The 11135-nt window shown below is 35.7% G+C and overlaps 1 protein-coding gene across 1 annotated transcript in view; it reads right to left on the bottom strand.

Annotated features, from left to right (window-relative positions):
• LOC113109574 (phospholipid phosphatase-related protein type 1) overlaps positions 1 to 2958 on the bottom strand; it is a 52425-nt gene extending 49467 nt beyond the window's left edge. The window contains exon 1 of the mRNA XM_026273225.1: positions 2861 to 2958. The gene's annotated coding sequence lies outside the window, so the exon portion shown is untranslated. The remainder of the gene's footprint in view (positions 1 to 2860) is intronic.
• Between the last annotated feature and the right edge of the window lie 8177 nt (positions 2959 to 11135).

Here is an 11135-nt window from a genome sequence, read left to right as displayed (position 1 = left end):
TCGTGATACCATGTTTCAAACTTCAGTTAGTGTGTAATGTTGTTGTTAGAGTATAAATAATATCTGTGAAATTCTAAAGCTCAAAGTTCAATGAACAACCCATTTGGACTACATCCCTCTATTTCCTGCAGTAATGATGTCACTTAAACAGTTTTTTGACTAACCTCCGCCCACATGAATTCACAAAAAAGGGGGCATGGTCTTTTTGTGATCCCACAGAGAAGGAGGAAGAGTTGCGTTTGTAGAGTGTTTTTGTCGCCATGTCGTCGAAACGATGTTATTCTCATCTCTGAGTCCAATCACCTTTGTTTGGCCTTCCCAGGGACGCTGTACTTGGAGATCAATGGTTACAATTTATGTTTAACTCAGTTCCCAAAAATTATCATCCGCATGTAAAACTATGTGCAGCACATTTTGCTGAGGACAGCTTCCTCCATCTCAATCAGTTTAATGCTGGATTTGCACAAAGATTATTCTTGAAAGATGGAGCAGTTCCCTCTTTGTCTGGAGAAGGCGTTGTTTATGGACCACAACCTGTAAGTGTGTTTTATTATTTAAGTTGGTGCGTTTAACAGTTTCTGTAACTTATTACACAAAGGGCAGCGCTGTTTAGCTTTGTTAACTAGATGTTAGGGCTGTGCAAAAAAACAAATGCGATTTTCATGCGCATCTCGTCAGTAAAGGTGTTCTGTGATTAGAAGTACATCTCCAGCACGTGCGTTCAGATCAGGATTGCCAGGTTTTCAAAACAAATCCTATCCATTGGTTCTCAAAACTAGTCCAAAAGTAGCCCAATCGTGTTCCCAGGAGGGCACCCTGTGCTCAGCTGCTCTCGAATCACAAGACAGGAACCACTGGCACAATCAGAACTTGTTACGTATTTCTGAAGGAGGGACTTTATAGAAAAAGGAAGTCATCAGCCCGTTTTTATGACAGTGAAAAAAGCGGTGTACAGATTAATTGTGTGAAAAATACTGTGTTTTTTTACTTGCGAAACATGAACACATGTTATATTACACACTGTAAACACAATCAATGCTTAATAAAAAACACAAAAAACGTGACCTTTAATTTAAATAGGCATGATGCAGTGCTTTTTAAATGCATGGTGGCTAAGTAAAATGGATTGCTGGTGGTTAGTGAATAAGACAGATGAATGTTCTGAGGTTTCTGCACTCAAATACAGAACAGAAAAACCTTGAAAGCAGAAGGTTTTCCACTGCAGGCCAAAATATGCATAACATTTAGGGTATGTTTGCTGACACCAGGGTTCTCATTTATAAAACTCTCCTTAGATTTCATCCTAAAATTTTACGTAGGCATAAAAAGCTAGATTTTACGTACGCCCAAAAGTTTTCAGATTTCTAAAACCATGCGCACGCCAAAACCAGTGTCCGCCATGATATCGCAGTAAGTACGCATCATCGATCATTGTTCTCGCTAAAACGATTCTCATAACGTGTGGTCTGTAGTTTAGTTTAAAGATTAATTATTGTGCACCTATAGCACTCCTCGCTTTAATAAAAATAAAGTCACAGGAAAATTGTTTATTGTTAATGGAATTATACAGTTATGTTGTTTGTAAAATTATGCAATTTTAGTGTTAATCTCTTTTAATGCGAGTGGAATGTTTAATGCAAATGTGTATATCGACATGAAAACAGAGTTTAAAGTCGTTGTTTACTTCATTAATTCTCTCACTCTATGAAAAACGGTTCGTACGTATGGTTTATAATGTCCGTACATATTTACACAAAGTTTATTTTTTATAAATCGCGATATGTCCGTAAAAAATGCGTACGCAATTTCTTTGCCCATTTTGTGCAAACACAATGTTTATAAATGAGACCCCTGTTGAAAACAAGTTATATTAAGAGGAAGAAGAAGGACACAAGTATTATTTGTGCACTACATATATAAAAATGTCCAGGTTTTTTACAAAGCCCGTGTAATTGTTAATAGATTAGGATTTTCATGCTCTTTAACCCATAAAAACCCCTTCAGAGAACTCAAAAGCTCAAAATAACAGGAGAACGGAGAATCTAAAGGCGTAATTGTAAGCCATTCAAAAGCTTCGTACACAATTACAGCAGCTGATGTTGATTCTTAAGGTTTTAATGGTTGTTTAACCTTGAAAAAAACCTACAGTACTTGACAAAGGCAGCATTTCTTGTGATCTGTATGCATAGACCCTAACTGATATTTGTATGTTGTAAAACAACATCAGCGGCCCTTGCACCGAGGGGTTGCCATGGTGATGTAAGAGGCAGGAACATAGGTATCTTAGGACGGCACTAAATCAATGTGTAGACAGTTTGGCTGAGCCAATATTTTGTAAATGAGACTCCAGGGAGAGCAACCCACCCTGACAAAGGGAATTGTGTCCAGGATACTCCATGCTTCACACTCAGCTCTACATTTACCCTATGCAACTGCTTTTACTCTCACTATATGTCAGTAAATTCACTAAAGAGTGCTTTTAATTTATTTGTGTTTAATATAAGGAGTTTAATATTGTATTTATGTGTGCAATCATGCAATCCACCAAGCATAAACATTCACAACTGCAGAAAAAAACCTTCCAGTGCAGTATAATCTCGTTTAGATATCCTCATTATTCATATATACTCAATCATTCATTCACATATATTCAAATATGACATTAGATGTAATGACATTACATCTTGTGTGTCTTTAAAATGATTCATATCATTGAAAATGAAAATGACAACCACAAACAAAATCCTATTGTTATAGTGAGAATTATTTTTTTTTTTTTTTACAGAAAAGCCTTACTTTTATTTTCTACAGAATGAATTATTGAAGGCATGTATGAATTAATAAATGAATATTTACTTACTATTTTGCAGAGCAATTCTGTTTGCTTTCACCAGTGGACCAAAACTGCACACTACAAATTTAAATTGTATACTTACAAAAAAAAAAAAAAAAAACTGGCAGATATTGACTAATTTATCCTGGATAGCCACAGACCGCAATGTTTCACTGACGGAATGAAAATTGTCTTCAGATTCTCTATCTTAGGCAGGGGAGCTTGTTGACATTTGTGTTTGCGTGAGAAAATAAGACCCATGGAAAAAACTGACCTCTCCTGTGATGGGTTTGCTCAGTGATCCCTGCTGGACTTCCTGTCTCTGCTTCAGCGGGACTGTGAGAAACCAGGAGAAACACAAATCTAGACCATGAAGATCCAAAGATTTCTGAAATTAACATTACTGTGACATCTATTATTCCAGTTCTCTTTATCATACTGCATAAGCTGCAGACCTCAGGGAAATATCATTTGCAACTCTTATTACAGGGGATGTGTCAACGTTTTTTTTTTTTTTTTCTTATTAGCCTATACTCTGTTTTGTAAAATTGCATGTCTAGTTCAATTACGTTAAACACCTCTAATAGGACTGTCAGTTAATTAAAATATTTAATCATGATTAATCTCAGTGTATTTATTTTTTATGTCATTGGTTCTTATGTGTTTGCATCATGTTCATAAACAGAAAAGAAGGTACGGCTACTATTTCACCTGTGTGGGTTGTATAGTGTTGTATAGAATTTTAACTTAAAGGAACAGTTCACCCAAAAATAAAACATTACTGAAAACGTACTTATCTATTTTAAGAAATGTAGCATTGCATCACATTCTCACCAATGGATTCACTGCAGTGAATGGGTGCTGTCAGAATGAGAGTCCAATGGATTTATAATAATTATTATTAGTAGTAGTAGTAGTAGTAGTAGTAGCAGCAGTAGTATTATTACAAGCATAGACAGTAAAAAAGATGGATGTCATCTCTCTGTTTCCTTCTGTTTAAAATAATTAATTTGGAGGCTGAGTCTGCAGGCTAGCGATTCATTTGGAGACAGAGCACAGTAGCAATTCAATTGGAGCCTGAGTCTGCACATAAGGGATTCATTGGTAGCCTGAGTCTGCGGAGTAGTGATTCATTTCGAGCACGAAACTGCACTGTAGTGATTCATTTGGAGCCCAAGTCTGCAGAGTAGCGATTCATTTAGAGAAAGAGTCTGCACAGTAGCGATTCATTTGGAGTTGGAGTCTGCACAGTAGTGATTCACTTGGAGACTGAGTCTGCACAGTAGTGATTCATTTAGAGCACTGGTCTCAAACTCAATTCCTGGAGGGCCACAGGTCTGCACAGTTTAGCTCCAACTCTAATCAAGGACACCTGATCCAGCTAATCAAACTCTTCAGGATTACTAGAAACTTCCAAGCAGGTGTGAGTTGGAGCTGGTTGGAGCTAAACACTGCAGAGCTGTGGCCCTCCAGGAATTGAGTTTTAGACCACTGATTTAAAGAAAGAGTCTGCACAGTAGTGATTCATTTGGATTCTGCACAGTAGTGATTCATTTGGAGCCTGAGTCTGTGCAGTAGTGATTCTGCTCAAGCGCCCTCTGCTGTCTAGTATGAATGAAACCGATTACATGTAATCAGTCTGCCCTTTTGGGGGGATTAAGAAGGGAAAAAAATACATATTTCTATTAAAATAGCAAACTATTTTATAACTATCTTTATTTTTTTTATTTTTTCATGTTTTTATTTATGACAAGGACAAGCAAACCTTAGATAAGTAATAAACAGCATTTCTAAATCAGTAAAATTGCAAATATTATCTTAGATGAAGTCTAATGATGCAAACTGTAATTTGTGGCCCTTTGCATGTTACTGTATGTGGTTTAAATGAGGCACGCTTGGCTTTTGAGTACCCCTGGGCTAGAGAATACCCATAATGCACTCTGAGAGTCATGAATTCCCACGTCTTGCCAGAAGATGGTGGCTGCAGCTGAATGATCCATCCATCCATCCATTTTTTTGTTTGTTTGTTTTTTTTTACCTGTTATTTATGATATTGTGATCATATAATAAGAACTAATACATTTTAAATGTTCTTTGATGTTACATTAAGATGATATGACACAGGTAGACATGAAAACCTGCTTCTTAGAAGGAATGATTCAAATATCGACACCACAAAGAAGTGATTTAAACCGAAATCCATGGAAAATCTGTGTGTAGCTTCTCAGTGCACGGCTTGAGCTGCAAAGCCCACTTCACAACACTGTTTACAGTCTGTTTTCTTTCTTTCAACGCCATGTGTTTATATTCCAGAACGCCGCTGCTCTTCTAAACTCATAATCCTCTTTAGCTGAGACAATACAGAAATCCTCAGCCACAATATTCCTCATTCTTCTCTGTCGCTGCCATCTTGGCTCAGCGTCCTTCCCTTCACACTGAACGTGTCAGATACTAAAAATAACCTCAGCGGAGAGGAGGTAGCCATGGTAACATCCAAACGCATGCAATGGCGAAGAGAGATCTCCAGAAAACATGGCTGAGTTTTAAGAGCAGATAACCTAGGACACACACACACAGACACACACACGGACCATGAATCACGTTTCGTCTCGTTGTAGGCCTGTGCTTTATGGCTCGTACTTTCTCACACATGACTGGACAACAAGGCCATGTGTGCATGTAAATAAGGAGACAGTGTTGAATCTTTTCTCCTTCGCAGGACTGTATGTAGCAGCAGTGCTGGATTGTATTTTCATTTTAATATATTTATTGGTAGCAGATTTTAATATAATATATTGCATATTTGAGTTATTTTCAGTTGCAATCTGGAAATCAAGAGCAATACAATACAATACATTGTTCTTAAAGCTGCAGTAGGTAACTTTTGTAAAAAAATATTTTTTACATATTTCTTAAACCTGTCATTATGTCCTGACAGTAGAACATGAGACAGATAATCTGTGAAAAAATCAAGCTCCTCTGGCTCCTCCCAGTGTCCTATTGCCATTTGCAGAAACTCCATCGCTCCCGGTAAGAAACAACCAATCAGAGCTGCGGTCCGTAACTTTGTTTGTGTTCAAAATGTAGAAAATGTATATAATAAGTGAGTACACCATGAATCCATTTTCCAAACCGTGTTTTTGGCTTGTCCTGAATCACTAGGGTGCACCTATAATAAGTGTTTATATTCGGACTATTTTAGATTGCTTCGGGGATACCGCGGCGGAGTAACCCAGTACCTTTGTGATTCTTCATAGACATAAACAGAGAAAAGTAGTTCCGGCTACGATGTTCTTCCGCAAGACGCAAGCAGTTCTGTTTATTAACCGCTAGAGCCTCAAAAGTTACCGACTGCAGCTGTTATATATTAATTATTACAGAATAAACTACAACATTATCATATAGCTCATACTCTTCAATACTGATCTTTTTTTTCTGTATAAATTTAATAACCTGATTACTATGTTTGCCAAATTAAGTGTACAACCAATGCAAGCTGGGTGAAGTATTATATCCGATGATGCAATGTATTGAATTTGCTATTCCATGTTACATTAGTACACTTAACAAAAAGAGTAAGCTTCATATTACGAAAATAATAAGCTTTAATACACTTGAATATAATGTTTTTAGACACTTAATTTCATGTTATTTAGAACTGAATTAAAATGTATTATAGTCTAAACTTACATTAAATGCAATTAGATAAACTTAAGAGTGCTTATCCACTTAAGTAGGACTTAATTATACATGCAATTTCATACTTCTATTCTCTTTGAAAATTGTTTTATTTTTTTTGCCCATTTTTAATAATTTTGCAATTTAGGACATGTAAAAAATATTACATGTAAACATAAAAAAACACACTACAGTTAAAATTCTAATCAAGTACTTTACATTAACTTGTTTAATGTTTCAAACTTTTAGTCAAAATAGGAATTCGTCTTTAAACTATGGCAAACAAATATTAAAACATAATGATTTAATACGTTAAAGTAAAACTTTTAATTAGAAATTTTTGCAAAGTGAACTTTTTTCTAAAAGTATAGTTAAGTGTGTTAAGAAACATAGTCATATAAGTGTGCGCTTTAAGTGCATGGAAGTGGACATTTATATCATTAATATCATATTGCTTGCCATATTAATATTATATTATTTATTTATAAGTACAGGGTTTTTTTTTTCCCAAGAGTTGGCAAAAAGTTAAGAATTTATACCTAAATTTAAATAAATGTATAGAATAGAAATATATGCATGTTCATTATTTGAGGTCATGCAATAATAATAATAATAATGTAACCTACTGCTATTTTAAATGTGTATCACTGCATACTGTTTTGGGAAATGAATATGTGATGTGAGGTCTTGAAGTACCTGAGTGATTTCGCTGCAGACGTGTCTAGTGAAGGTGGGGAACTCAAGATCTCAGCTGCTCGCTTTCCTGTTTTACATGTCAAAACTTTGAGCTTGTTATGAGTTTATTTGCATATACCATATCAAATCTACAGGTTTGTTTACATGCCAACAATAAATAAGAACAGAAAAGTTTTTCCTTTCCATTTTTTGAAAAGTTTTGCGTACAGACAGCAATGTTGTCCCAGTTCACAGGGATCTCTGAAAGTGACTAAAATCACAGTATTATGCATTCCAGGCCAGTAGTTGGCGATGTCTCTTTTAAAAGAAACCCTACATGTCTGTGCACATACACATTCTTCAAATACATGGTAATAGACAGAAACACTGATCTATATGATGTTCTCTATTATAGATCAGTGGACTGAACATGTAATGCACAAGCATATGGCATAATTGTTTTCACAAATTCACATTTTTTTACATTTATACTGAGACGATAATGGTATCTTTTTCAAAAAACATTTTTCAAATGGGTTTTCATTAAGATTACTTTTGAATATACTACCAAAAAAAAAAAAAAGTAACTAATTCAACTAGCTTTATTTGAGTTAAAAATGTTGACGTCGGTGAACCAACCTATACACTAATTTATGCATTAATATCTCATTTTTATGGGTTAAATCAGGCAGAAGTTCAATGAAAAAAGAGAAAAAAACATGGTAAAATATGGTACAATCTACTGTATTAATATAAAATACATTTATGTACTGAATCGTTACGGGGGTTTTACCTGTCATTTAAATCCTTTCAAATTATATATATATATATATATATATATATATATATATATATATATATATATATATATATATATATATATATATATATTATTTTTTTTTACCACTTTTTAAGTTTTGGGGTAATTCCCATTATTCCCCAGGGTGATTCATTTTAGATTAAAATAAAATACAAACATAGTTCTTAATATTAATAATAATTATTATTATTATTATTATATATACATATTTTCAGATTTATTTTTAAAACATGATTATGGATGTTATTGAAGCCTGCAGAAGATAACCAGAGAAACAAACTGAACATTTGAGGGGAAGAACCATAAAAAAGAAAACTAAAATCTCAGAATCTAAAAATCAATTTTAATCTCTGTAACAAACTTAAATCAATTTTCTTTTCCTGCCAGTAGTCTGGTCCTGCAATCTCACGCAGTTTAAACATTAATATAAAAGATAGGATCATAGTAATCACCCTTTACAGTATATCAGTCCAAACAGCTACTCATCCTCTCCTCGCTCCCCCACAGGACACAGCTTTTGGGACCCACTAATGACAAATACGAACTAGGAATTGAATGAATATTTAATGAAGTCTGTCTGTTTGATGATGTAAGTGAATAATCTCACCGTTTAAAAAGATCAAAGCCTCAAAACTGGCATATCATATGTGCTCCGTGTTCTGCGCTGACGGCTCTTCACAGCTCAATGTTTTTTGCCCACAGCATCTTGTGAAGTAATTAAACGTGCCACATATGCTATCAAATTAATTCAGTGACCCAGAGATTGTGCAAAGCTTTAAAGTCAACATGAAACAGCATTCGTGACTTATTTTACTTGAGTAGTGTTATGTGTATCGTCTTGGTTTTACCCATTAGGAATTGATTGGATCGCCATGAATCATTTTTGTATCGCAGATGCTTTACATGGAGGAATTGAAAAATAAGAGGAGATACGACAAAAAAACATTCCCTTTAATCTATATTTTCTACCAAATAAATGCATGAACTGTACTGCCCTAAATTTTTGAGCGGTACTACATCCAGTGGTGCTTTTTGGGTGGTCCTCACTCCTCATTTACCTGGTAGGATATCAGAAGGAACGAAGAAATTCATTTTTGAGGTGAACTTAAATCCCTTGAAGTGTGTTGAGTTGTGTACAGCTGTGTCTCCTACTCAGAATATTATTTTACATTTGCTTTCTCGTCCACAATTTTGGAAGAAGAAGGAAAAAAGGATTAGACTGAAATAGAGGCAAATAAAAGTCAAAAACATCTGAGGCATCTTTCTGTGATGTCTGAATCTGAGGTAAACTTTAAAAGAAAAAAGGTGATAGGAAAAGTGTGAGCCAGAAAAAGCCAGGTTTGGAGAAAGCCTGGAAAAGGACAGAGACAGCAGGACATAGATGAGAGTGAATCAGGAGAGCACGGGCCCTCAGGGCACTTTCCCAGAACCTAACAAACCTTTCCAGCCATGAACAATGACTGCAGAGAGTGCTCACACTCGTGCCTGTAGCCCGCTCCAATTTATCTGATTAAAATCACTGCTGAATGCAAGAGAGCTGTTCTATTAATCTTCATCACAGGCAAATTCAAAGGAGAGGAGACACGCTTTTGACAGAGCTCTGAATAAACAGCTCTGTGACTCAGCAGCACTCAAAAAGCCCCGGATCCACTGAATAAAGAGAAATCTAGATCTGCTTGGTTTTTTAAAACAAGACTCAGAATTCAAAACATGCTGTAGAACAAAACAGTTAATGAATGTATTCAATATAAGCAGCTGTTGTAATTACTTTTTAGGATGATAGTGTTTTCAATAACTTCATCAAGATACCAGTGCACCAGCTGTACTGCCTCAGGGTGGAGAACTGTTGCTATGGTATTGGATATTTAAATTGCAATTGTGAAAAAAAAAATTTACATGTTATAATATGCAAGTGCTTCTCAATAAATTAGAATCTCATGGAAACGTTAATTTATTTCAGTAGTTCAACTCAAATTGTGAAACTCATGTATTAAATAAATTCAGTGCACACCGACTTAAGTAGTTTAAGATTCTTTTAATTGTGATGATTTGGCTCACATTGAACAAAAACCCACCAATTCTCTACCTCAACAAATTAGAATATGGAGACATGCCAATCAGCTTATCAACTCAAAACACCTGCAATTGTTTCCTGAGCCTTGAAAATGGCCTTTCAGTTTGGTTCACTTGGCTACACAATCATGAGGAAGACTGCTGATTGCATAAGACAATCATTGACACCCTTCACAAGGAGGGTAAGCCACAAACATTCACTGCCAAAGAAGCTGGCTGTTCACAAAGTGCTGTATCCAAGCATGTTGACAGAAAGTTGAGTGGAAGGAAAACGTGTAAAAGAAAAAGATGCACAACCAACCGAGAGAACCGCAGCCTTATGAGGATTGTCAAGCAAAATTGATTCAAGAATTTGAGAAAACTTCACAAGGAATGGACTGAGGCTGGGGTCAAGGCATCAAGATCCACCACACACAGACGTGTCCAGGATTTTGCTGAACCACAGACAACGTCAGATGTGTCTTACCTGGGCTAAGGAGAAGAATAACTGAACTGTTGCCCAGTGGTCCAAAGTTTTGTATTTCATTTGGTAACCAAGGTCCTAGAGTCTGGAGGAAGGGTGGTGAAGCTCATAGCCCAAGTTGCTTGAAGTCCTGTGTTAAGTTTCCACAGTCTGTGATTTGGGGTGCAATGTCATCTGCTAGTGTTTGACCAGCTTTTTGAAGATGGTGATTTTATTTCCCAGCAGGATTTGGCACCTGCCCACACTGCCAAAAGCACCAAAAGTTGGTTAAATGACCATGGTGTTGGTGTGCTTGACTGGCCAGGAAACTCACCAGACCTGAACCCCAGAGATAATCTATGAGGTATTGTCAAACGGAAAATGAGAAACAAGAGACTAAAAAATGTAGATGAATCGAGGCAGTAATTAAAGCAAAAGTGCTCCTACCAAGTAATGAGTACATGTACATGTAGAGTAAATTAACATAATTTCCAGAAGGCCAACAATTCACTAAATTTAGCAATAAAAAAATTCCTTACACTACTGTATTACAGCAAAAAAAAATGTTACTGTAATGCATTACTTTTGTAATCTGTTATGTTACAATCGGAATA

This window comes from Carassius auratus, chromosome 10, assembly GCF_003368295.1.
Source record: "Carassius auratus strain Wakin chromosome 10, ASM336829v1, whole genome shotgun sequence".
NCBI classification, from domain to species: Eukaryota; Metazoa; Chordata; class Actinopteri; order Cypriniformes; family Cyprinidae; genus Carassius; species Carassius auratus.
This window is presented reverse-complemented; position numbering and strand designations above follow the sequence as displayed.